The sequence below is a fragment of the Octopus bimaculoides genome, chromosome 1 (assembly GCF_001194135.2).
Source record: "Octopus bimaculoides isolate UCB-OBI-ISO-001 chromosome 1, ASM119413v2, whole genome shotgun sequence".
In the NCBI taxonomy this organism is placed as follows: Eukaryota; Metazoa; Mollusca; class Cephalopoda; order Octopoda; family Octopodidae; genus Octopus; species Octopus bimaculoides.
This window is the reverse complement of record NC_068981.1, coordinates 85,786,662-85,798,719: the sequence shown is the minus strand read 5'-3', so window position 1 is coordinate 85,798,719 and position 12,058 is coordinate 85,786,662. Positions and strand designations below refer to the sequence as shown.

The window sequence follows — 12,058 nt, the reverse complement described above, 5'->3', positions numbered from 1 at the left end:
CTACTGTGCATAATCATACACTTTAGAACAGCTAAGCGAAACCGTCCTTCTAGGTGTATCCGTCTATATTCCTCTCACAACCAAAGTTCATGATACCTAAGCTTCTGAGATTGTAACAGCAGAAGAGGAAACCCTGGAGGGCTGAACCTCTAGTTCAATCAACAATTTATAGTAATGGAAGTATTTACAGCTACCGTCTGCGAATAGTGAACGTCACCATTTTGTTAAAGGTAAGTACTCATGAACCAATTACTTTCAATGAAAAGCAGATATACGAGTAAGTAGGACAGATATGTTTCTTTTCTTTCACAGTAAATTAGCTTCATTGCAATTTTTGCATTATGCAGTCTAGCAAAATGTTCTCTTATCATGATATATTGATTCGGTTTCATGCCAGTTTCCTTGAAATCCAAGCCTAGTTTTAAAATGAACTGCCTTTAGAAGTGTCGAACTGCAGTTCGTGAGGAGAGTTGGTCAGAAGCTCAAACCTCCTCTTTCGTGGCCCAACACTTTTACTTTATATATATTGCTCACAAGTAATTCATGTGAATTTGCTGTCATTTTAAAACACGATGCAGTAAGAATACAAAAGTAATAGAGAGTGTGGTAGACTGCAGATATTCTCCAATTTGTAGCAGATACTGTTCATGTGACTCCGGTAGCCGTTCTACGTTGTCCACAACAGACTTCTATGTTAATCAAATGGTAATACACTATATTGTTAAGCACAAACAGAACCCTTAGGTTCCCTTTATTCTTAACAATGAAATGAATTGCAATTTACGTAATGTAGAATTTTTCTAGAGATTGATGTTAATCATGCGTATAAAAAAATCTTCGCAGCTAATTATATCTCAAGATAAATGTTGCAGCTTAGCATATAAATATGTCATTCAAAACAATTTCAACAACCTGAAAGTTGGAGGATTAACAATAAAGCTCGTGAAGCATTCTGGTTGTGATTTTTAAAATGTTTGAACCTTGCAATTTGAACTCTAGAAGCAATAATTTTAACGAGATCATCAACATACACTCGGCAGACAATTGACCAATTTATACCAATTTATGAACATGTACAAGGCATATTCTATATGGATGAAATAGGTTGTACTATATAACAGAATCCAAGTATCATCGTAAATGAAAGAGGGATTAAGGAAGTTGTTTCTATAACATCGGGCGGAAAAGATGGCTTATAACAGTGGTTGATTACAATAAACATGAGTTTATTGCAGTTCATTGCAATTGGCGAGCGTATTGCGTCTTCGTGTTCAGATTGCTGTAAGCAGGGCCTTAGAAAGAAATCAAGCAATGCAGAACAAGACAGCATTCGGGCCCTAAGGGCAGAGGACCCCTCAATATTAAAATGAACTTTGATGAGAGGAACTCAGTAAAAAGCCAAGGACCCTGCCTTGGCTCTCCGAGTCCCATATTGATACACCTGCTGAACTCTCCCTATGTAGACACTGCCTACCAATCAAACACGAAGAACATTTCATTGGAGGTGTCCATTGTGATCCACAGGAACTGTTGCCAGATCAGTGTGGACAAATGAGGAATTGTTTATACAATACGTGTATCACTTCATACATCACTTACATTACATATTCTTCCACAAGATTTTGTTTACCATAGACGACGGTAAGTCTTATGCAACACTAGAGGCAGTAGACAAAGCAAAAGCAAGTGATGTTCTTTCGATAATTCCGCCGAACACTAATCACAAACTTTAACAATGGCAGAAAAGAATACTGTCTATACCAGAATGTATATCTACATGTTATAGATGTTTCCCAGTCTTGAAAAAAATATTACTATCTATATCGGGTGAATGAAGTCTGGCAGCTTACCTCTACAACAGTGCATGACTTTTGTTCCTTACCCCGTATAACAATATCAGGTCTTATGTCTTCACCGAATTGTTGTTTTCATTGGACTGTTCCACCAGTAAGGTGTGAATACATGCTGCTTCTGACATGCTTTTGGTGTATACGTCAGGGCAATCCTTTTCGTGGATAGTGTTGTAGATAGTACAGGGTGTTAAAAAGTCTCTCCGCAGTGATTTTTTTTTTATCATCTTGATGTATTTCAAAACATGTGTTATTTCTCTACTACCCAAAAGAGGCTACACACAGAGGGGATCAACAAGGATAGACAAACGGATTAAGTCGATTATATCGACCCCAGTTGCGTAACTGGCACTTATTTAATCGACCCCGAAAGGATGAAAGGCAAAGTGGACCTCGGCGGAATTTGAACTCTGAAATACCGCTAAGTATTTCGCCCGGCGTGCTAACGTTTCTGCCAGTTCGCCTCCTTTCAAAACATGTGTAGAATAGTCAACTTATGTATTGAAAATGAAGGAGGACACTTTCAACACCTCTTATAAAGTTTTTTTTTTTAAAGTCTTGTAAAGTTCAATATATTCTTTTGTAGTCTTATACCAATATATTCTTTTGTAGTCTTATACCATCTTATAAATATTCATTTTGCAATAAAATACTTACTGTGGAGAGACTTTTTGAACACCTTATATTTGCGTCTATTCATGCCTCAGGGGCAAGTAGTATTTTGTAAATATTTTGGGGCAGCTGCTGTTGAAGTGGGTGATATCTTCCACACTGGTACAGTAGAGCCAACATTTTTATAACAACTTGGAGGTTTAGTGATATCTTTGTCTCTCTAGTTCATCAGGCATGTAGTAGCTATCTCCTGTTCCTGGATAGCGAGGGCATATCCTTCTAGTTGGCATGTAATGTATCTATCACAGGTCCAGGAGAGGCTACTTTTCCTGTCAATGCTGTTATCTTCTAACTGACAGGATATGTACCCATGCATTGCTCTTTACTGGCATGATGCCTACTTCTCCTCCAAGCTTCTGTTTAGGCAGGCCAGTTCAGCCTCCTTTGGGTCGCATGAGACAGTTGTGTTTTCAGAGTACCGGCTCAGTAATTCTCCAACTCTGAAGATGTAGCTCTCATTTTCGAGTATGCATAGAAAGTACTCATGTTTTTCTTTACTATTCAGCGAATGTTGTCTGACTGATACAATACGACATTCAAAGGCTGTTTGGAATGGCCTTATACCTCTACCGCCATCGCTTCGTTTCACAGATTCTGTCGGTGTCACTATTGATGTGGAAGTTGCCAGTGTTGTCCGGGATACATATCTCATCGAGTGTCCAGTCTAATATCCTAACACTGGCATTGCAAAAACGGGATATATGGTCTTGTTAAGTGCAGACAGCCCCGAGTTCCATATTTTCCGGAGTCTATTGAAGTCTTTTGTTATTCTGGCTTCAGTCACAGCACCGACGCAGGCAACATTCTCATCGATTTCGAGACACTCGTAGTTTTCATTATTAGGGATAGGGAAGATAGTCAAGCCACTGATGTACATGTTGTCAGTCTGGTCGACTGTCATACATGAAGTCGATTGACTGTCATGTATGAGCATTTATCTTGCCCAAACTCCACTCCTAGGATGTATGACTAATTCTAAATGTCTCCTGATGTTGCTCATATTACCAGAATATAACTTTAGGTCATCAATAAAAAATGTGTGAGTAACATTAATTCTGTTCTTTTCTGCATACCCCAGCATGTAACCTTAGCATTTTGACAACGGGGCTGGCAAGGAGTTCACAACCAATACAAACGTTACAGATAAACTATTACCCTGGAATATGCCTGTTGATAGCTTAATTCTGTTTGTAACAATAAGTGTTGCTTTAGTATGTGTTGCTGGTATGTCTAGCTCAACGTCTATTGTTTTTTTTAAGTGTCATAAGAATTTCCCTGTAGAACGTGGTATATATTTTACTTCTGATTATTGCTACAGTATTTTCAAAACGGGTTGTTTCTTCGCATTCATTCAAAGATAACCATTTCTTTTACCAGACTTGATAGCTTACTTTTGTTTGTAACAATAAGTGTTCCTTTAGTAGTTGTCAGTGATAACTGTGGACCATATTGTGGTTAATCTTTCAATGACATTCACTTATAGCAAGTGGTACTTTGGCAGGGTATAGTAATTTTATCATCCTCTTATAGTCTAACCACATTGTTAAGAGATTACGACATTGTAACTTGGCTTCCTTAAGGACAGCTTTGTTGAAGAGTTGTTCAGCACAGCCCCGGATTCCTTTCTTTCCTCCTGCCTGTTCACCAGTTATTACACCATTTATTTGGCAGTGGTCTTAGAGAAACATATTCGGACAACCTGTATACAGTTTGTACATAATATTCAAGCATGCTATAAGCCTATAGTTTTTGGTCACATGTGGTCTTTTTGTTCTTGGGGAAAGGGGTAGTCCGTGCAATCGTCAGCCAATCTGGTATATCTAGCTCAACGTCCATTGGTTTTTTAAAGTGTCATAAGAATTTCCCTGTAGAACGTGGTATATATTTTACTTTTGATTATTGCTACAGTATTTTCAAAAAGGGTTGTTTCTTCGCATTTATTCAAAGATAACCATTTCTTTTACCAGACTTGTGTCAATGGCAAAACTTTTAGAGAGGATAACATTCATAATGTGGAAGAATGAACAGACCTTTATGCCAACATGTCTGTATTCGAGTCATGTTGTATGTGTAATTTCCTTTGTCGGGAGATTACCCACCAGCTTTATAGCTTCAAAGGCGTGTACAATAATGTATGTATGTACGTATGCATGTGCATAAAATTGCATTACTTTCTGACTCACCCGCGTGCATATATATGTATACAGACACAGAGACATACATACATGACAGGTTTCTATCAGTTTCTATGTACTAAATTCATTCACAAGACTTTGTTGGTCCAACTCTGTAGTAGAGGACACTTGCACAAGGGACTGAACTTGAAATCATATGTTGGGAAACAAACTTCTTAACCATCTAGCCATGCCTGAGCCTATGTATGTATGTATGTATGTATGTATGTATGTATGTATGTATGTATGTATGTATGTATGTATGCATGCATGCATGCATGCACGCATGTGTATGAGTGCATACAAGTATTGGTGTCTGTGCGTTTGTTTACATTAGCATTTCTCTGAAAATTGCTCAGTTACAGGTGATGACATTGCTGCCATTTCTCTTGTTGAAATTGCCCACCAGCTTTGTACCTTCAAAGACATGTACAATAAATTCTTAATCCATGCTAGCATGGAGAAAAGGATATAAAAACGAACAAATAATAAAATTACTAAATTATGTTTTGTTGCTGTCTACATTCAAGTTATGTTCCCCCGGTGTGGAATACCTTTGTTTTACATCCATTTTCTTTTACCATGCTAGCATGAATCAGACAAATACTTATAACTGATATTATTTTACAGTTGGCTTCCATATTTTTTGTCTACCAACTCCATTCTCAAGACACTAGTCAGCCCAAGGCTACAGTACAAGACACTTGCCCAGTGCCATACAGTGGGTTAGAACTCAAAACCATGTGGTTACAATGTGAATTCTGAATCCGCACAGCAATGCCTGCATCTAAGAGAAGAGTTCTGGATAAGGACTCCTACAGAAGTTAGATTTTCTCCATTTTGATGGAGATTTTTCCAATTTTTATTTTTTCACCACAGCTTTCAGACAACCTGGTGGGTATCTTTTTACAACAAAATAATTTGAAAAATTTGTGATTCTTTTTCTACCTTCTCCACCACTACCACCACCACCACCATTACCAGCCCCTCCAGAGAGATTTCGGCTCATTTTTTTTTGGTGCGACGCACTTAAAAACCATCAGGTTTTGGTAAAAAAAAAAAAATTGTAAATATTTTCATAGTACTCAAAAAAATCTCTGCAATAAATCAAATGTTAAACCCTTGTTCTTTAGAGCTGATGTTGATTATGAATTTAACAGTTTCAAATTTCTACCCATCCAGCCATCCATTTTCGCTTCATGGTATTCTTAAGAGGATCATGGGAATAGAATTCTCAGGTACCTCCTACTATCAGAAGCAATTATCATTAAACTTTCCTGTTGCATTTCAAGAGTGGTCAACTGAGACTATGGTTATTGTCCAACAATCTCACTCAAGGTGTGCCAGTTAAATGGTCATTTACTCTTTTACTCTTTTACTTGTTTCAGTCATTTGACTGCGGCCATGCTGGAGCACCGCTTTTAGTCGAGAAAATCGACCCCAGGACTTATTCTTTGGAAGCTTAGTATTTATTCTATCGGTCTCTTTTTGCCGAACCGCTAAGTTACGGGGACGTAAACACACCAGCATCGGTTGTCAAGCGATGGTGGGGGAACAAACACACAAACACACACACATATATATATACATATATACGACGGGCTTCTTTCAGTTTCCGTCTACCAAATCCACTCACAAGGCTTTGGTTGGCCCGAGGCTATAGTAGAAGACACTTGCCCAAGGTGCCACGCAGTGGGACTGAACCCGGAACCATGTGGTTGGTAAGCAAGCTACTTACCACACAGCCACTCCTGTATAATTTTCTTTGAAATTGTTTTTAATAAGAAATTGGATTTTATTAAATATATAACTAGTTAAACCTTTAAATAAGTACATCCCAATAAAGCTACAGAAAATATTTATTCTACCATAAGGGAAAACATTATGACTCTCAATATATATTCTAAAAAATATAAGTTTAACCCTTTGGCAATCAAACTGGTCATATCTGGCCCGTATTTTGTGTTCAAACTGACCAGATCAAGCCTCTCACACCTACCCTGCAATGTCATTCTAAAAATAAACAATCACATCATCAAAATCTCAAGGCTACAAGATAATGCATGATTAATTCAAAACAATGTTATGGATAAGCACAGAGTAGCAAATACTAAATATTTGGCTGATGAATGAGGAAGACAGCAACTATCTATAATACATTAAAAGTAAGCTTGAATCTTGCTTGCTTGCTTGCAATGTTACCCAGCCAAACTGGCGCATAATGGGAAAATACTATGAATTAAAGCTTACCCTGAAATGTTAATATGAACAGAATAAAACAAGTTTCGTGTAAATCGGAGAAGTAGTTTTAAAGATATTAGAGGTTTTCCGGTATAAACACCCAAAACGGTGCATAATGGGAAAATATTCTGAAAATAATCTTCAACCTGAAAGGAAAGAAACTCTTATCTTTCTATTAGACACAGTGACATGACAACGGAAAAATACGAATTTTTTTACAGTAAATGTTTCTATTTTCGCTTTTGTTAAACAATATTTTAATCATTTAGAAATATTTTTAAGTGAATGTGATTTCAAAAATGTAAACTGTTTGTACAGTAAGTATTTATATTTTAGCCTTCTTTAAACAGACAATGTTTTTTAAAATTATTTTCAAGTGAATATCATTACAAAAATTTTTTTTGACATATTTAAAAAATATTTTGAAGTGAAAATAACTTTAAAAGTATGGTAAATATTTCATTAAAAAAACCCGTTTGTAACCTCGGTGTGAATTTTTTCTTCCATAGGATTTTTCGAGTACATTCAGCGTATTTCACCTCCAAAGATTTGGCTGCTATTTCTAGCATACCATACTACCACGTAACTGCTATTTACGATATAGGACCCGAAATACCAGTTACGTGGTAGCATGGCATGCAAGAAATAGCAGCCAAATCTTTCCTTTTCTGGGGAAAGGAGCCATTTACGCGTGATTTCGATGTCATTCGTTGAAGACATGTGAAAACGTGGAAAATAAAAAAACCTTCGAAACAAAACTCCATTGCTGAGAAACTCAGAGTTTCCCGGTAACCCAACGGGTCACGGGTAGTCTAGTAACATAAAGTTACCAGGAGTCAAGTTAGTTGACCGCCCAACCTGCCAGACATGATTGAGACAAGTGCTGACAACAGATGACTCCATCATCATCATCATCATCGTTTAACGTCCGTTTTCCATGTTGGCATGGGTTCGACGGTTCGACTGGGGTCTGGGAAGCCAGGAGGCTACCAGGCTCCAATCTGATCTGGCAGTGTTTCTACAGCTGGATGCCCTTCTTAACATCAACCACTCCGAGAGTGTAGTGGGTGCCTTTTACGTGCCACCGGCACAGGAGTCAGAGGACGCTGGCATCGACCACGTTTGGATGGTGCTTTTACGTGCCACCGGCACGGGAGCCCATCAAGGCGCCGCTGACATCGGCCACATTCGGATGGTGCTTTTTACGTGCCACTGGCACAGGAGCCAGTCGTGGCGAGGGGCCTGGCATCGACCACGTTCGGATGGTGCCTTTTTCGTTTCGCCGGTACGGGGAGCCAGGCAGGCGGCGCTGGCATCATCCACAACAATTTCCATTTGATTGTGGTTTGGTTTGATTTTGATGTTGATATAATTAACTCAATAGGTCTCCTCAAGCACAGCAGGTCGCCCTACGATCCAAAAGTACTATTTTGAGTGGCCTGTTTATGCTACACTGCTGTGGGCTACAGGTGTGATTTCACATTATTTTCCGGGTCTTCTCAGTTACAGCATATCTGCAGAGGTCTCGATCTTTCGTCATTGCCTCTGTGAGGCCCAACGATGGAGGGTCATGCTTCACCACCTCATCCCATGTCTTCCTGGGTTTCCCTCCTTCCACTGTTTGAGAGTGGCACTTCTTCACACAGCTCTCCTCATCCATCTGTAGTACATGACCATACCAGCACGGACGTCTCTCTTGCACGCCACATCCGATGCTTCTTATGTCCAACATTTCTCTCGGGGTGCTTACACTCTGTCGTATGTGCACACTGACATTATACATCCAACGGATCATGCTAGCTTCATTTCTTTCGAGCCTACGCATATCTTCTGCAGTCACGGCCCATGTTTCACTGCCATGAAACATAGCAGTTCGCACACATGCATCGTACAATCTAGCTTTTACTCTGAGCGAGAGGCCCTTTGTCACCAGTAGGGGTAGAAGCTTTCTGAACTTTGCCCAGGTTATTCTTATTCTAGTGATAACGCTCTCTGAGCATCCATCCCCACTACAGACTTGGTAATCTAGGTAGCGGAAGCTATCAACCACTTCTAGTTTCTCCCCCTGGCATGTGATGGAATCTGTTTTCTGAGCATCTGTGATGTTTATTGCCCCTGTGCATCTGCCGCACACGAAAACTATCTTCCCGGTTAACCTTCCTTTGATGTTGCTGCACCTCTTATGTGTCCATAGCTTACACTGGGTACATCATATAGATTTTCTATCTACACCCTTTCTACGGATCGAGCATGGCCATCTACCTGAAGGGGTGTGTGATGTATTCGCCTTCCCACTTACTAGGACTTTGGTTTTTGCGACATTGACTCTAAGGACCTTCGATTCTAAACCTTGCTTCCACACTTGAAATTTCTTCTCTAGTTCTGGTAGTGATTCTGCTATGAAGGCCAGGTCATCAGCATAGAGGAGCTCCCAGGGGCAACTTGTCTTGAATTCCTCTGTTATTGCCTGGAGGACTATGATGAATAAGAGGGGGCTGAGGGTTAATCCTTGGTGGACCCCTACTTCTACTCGGAATTCTTCCCTATACTCATTGCCAACCCTAACCTTACCAACGGCATCTCTGTATAGGGCCTGTACAGCCCTTATTAACTATTCGTCAATCCCTAGTTTCTGCATCGCCCACCAGATAAGGGATCGGGGGATCCTGTCAAAGGCTTTCTCCAAGTCCACAAAAGCCAAGTATAGGGGTTTATCTTTGGCTAGATATTTCTCCTGCAGTTGCCTTACCAGGAATATAGCATCAGTGGTGATTCTACCTGGCACAAAACCGAACTGGATCTCATCTAAGAAGACTCTCTCCCTAATTAGTTGGGCTATGATCCTCTCCGTGACCTTCATCACCTGATCCAGCAGTTTGATACCCCTGTAGTTATTTCTATCTAAAGCATCGCCTTTACCCTTGTAGCAGTTGACTATGGTGCTGCTATGCCAGTCATTGGGTATGACTCCATCATGAACTACTTGGTTTACAATACGGGTGACTAGGCCATAACACACACCACCAGATATTTTAAGCATCTCAGCAGTGATTCCTGATGGCCCGGGGGCTTTTCCTGGCTTCATACCCTTAATTTCTTTATCTACCAGGGTGCTGTCTATTCGGATAACTGGTCCCTCTATTGGGTCAGCATCTGGCAGGCTCTTTTCCTCCCATTCATTCTCCACGTTCAGCAGTCTTTCATAATGGCTTCTCCAAGCCTCTTTCTTTTCAGAATCATTAAAAGCAAGTGCACCATCATCCATGCGGACACATTTCTCTCCTGTAACATCGCAATTTTCTCTCACACATTATCTTGCAATCCGAAATACTTCAGTTCTTTGGTCCTCACATCGCTGAACATTGGCAAAGCTATCTGCTTTGCCCTTGGCTATGTATAACTGTCGCCCAGCCTCCTTCCTAGCTATCTGGTACAGTTCCATGCTACCCCAACTCTTCCAGGCTTTCCAGGCCTGTTTCTTTGCTCTAATGGCTTTGTCTATCGTATTATTCCACCAACACGTTACTCTAGGTCTGGAAAGGATTTTGCACCATCTGCAGACTTGGTCTGTGGCACTTAGTAAGCTATCCCGTAGGAATTTCCAACTACCTTCTATGTTCGAGGTCTGTAGCTCCTCCTCCCTCTCATCAAATTTCTCAATTAGGATGTCCCTAAATCTCTGACCATATGAAGGGTCCTTAAACTTCCAAATCCTTCTTTTTGGGATTGGTCTGTTTCTTGGCATCCTTCTGGCCTCGAGTCTAAAGTCACTAATGACTAGTCTATGCTTGGGGTATATTCTTCATTCAGTAGGCTCTTTGTATTTAAGAGCAACCCTGCGTCCCGCTGTACGGTGAGGTTGAAATCTGGCTAGCAGAGTCACCTGATTGATAGGTTATCAGATAGCTGTCTGGCTTCCAGAAGTTAGTGTTGCAGATTAAAAGGTTACATGCATCACAGAACTCCAAAAGCCTAGTTCCCTCTTAGTTTCGGGAACCAATATCATGGCCCCCGTGTACACCAGTGAAGATACTGGATTGCCATCCAACATGCCCATTAAAATCTCTAGCTGCAAAGCTGAAGTCATTGCAACTCGTCTTTGAGGTAGCCTGTAGGAGGGTATCATAAAAATGGTCCTTCTGATCATTTGGTAGGCCCGCTTGTGGGGCATAGGCAGAGATAATTGTAGCTGTACTGTTCTACTTAGCCTGAGCCTAAGCACTCTATCGCATACCCTGACAACCTCTATGACCTTATCCACCCATTTCTCTGCAAGGAGTATGCCTACACCCCCTACTCCATCCGTGTTACCTTGCCAGAAGATTTTATACCTATGTACCTTGCCTGTGAGGACCCTAGCTGAAGCTCCTCTCCATCTTACCTCTTGTATGCAACATACATCGACACTTCTCCTTTCAAGCATTTCTACAATCTCACTAGACCTACCTTTCAGTGTGCCTGCATTGACAGTGCCAACTCTGAAAACTGGGAAAGGAATGTGGGGAGAGGCTTGGGAAGGGGAGATATTATTCAGCGCCTGAAAAGAAGGAGGTTGTCATTCATTTGTCATTCACCTGCTCTCACTTCCGATCTGACATCATTCAAACATTCAAGCGTGTTAAGATTGTTGTTTCTACTGGGGGTAGGAGTAGGTATTAGCGGCGTTGTAAATATATGCATTATGGAAATCGTAAAAACTTAAATTTAAGCATTACTGGTGTTGCAAATATGAATATTCCAATGTTAGATTAAGTAGGGTGTCAGCTAAACTAGTAGCATTTGTCTAGGGAGAGGAGATTGCAGGTATGACGGAGGGTACCACCAGTGAGGGAGGGGGGGTTCGGACAGAGAAAGAGAAGAAACGAGCTCGACCATACATACACATAAGCACACATGCACACACACACACAGACAAAAACAAGTATGCACGCACACATACACACAGAGGAAAAACATGCACGTACAGCCCATTAGCTTTCTCTTTCACTTTGATATGTCTATGGAAAATAACTGGGTAGCTGTTGACAAATTTCTAGACAAAACAAAACGAAAGATAGCCGGGTTAAGTAGGTAGGCAGCTAAGCTAGTTGTATTTGTCCCAAGAAAGAGAGAGAGAGAGAG

General features: G+C 40.5%; 1 long non-coding RNA gene across 1 annotated transcript in view; it reads left to right on the top strand.

Annotated features, from left to right (window-relative positions):
- Nucleotides 1-13: 13 nt before the first annotated feature.
- The window catches only part of LOC106868571 (uncharacterized), a 76,447-nt gene continuing 64,402 nt past the window's right edge, over nt 14-12,058 (top strand). Inside the window, exon 1 of the long non-coding RNA XR_001409312.2 lies at nt 14-230. This is a non-coding gene — a long non-coding RNA (uncharacterized LOC106868571). The remainder of the gene's footprint in view (nt 231-12,058) is intronic.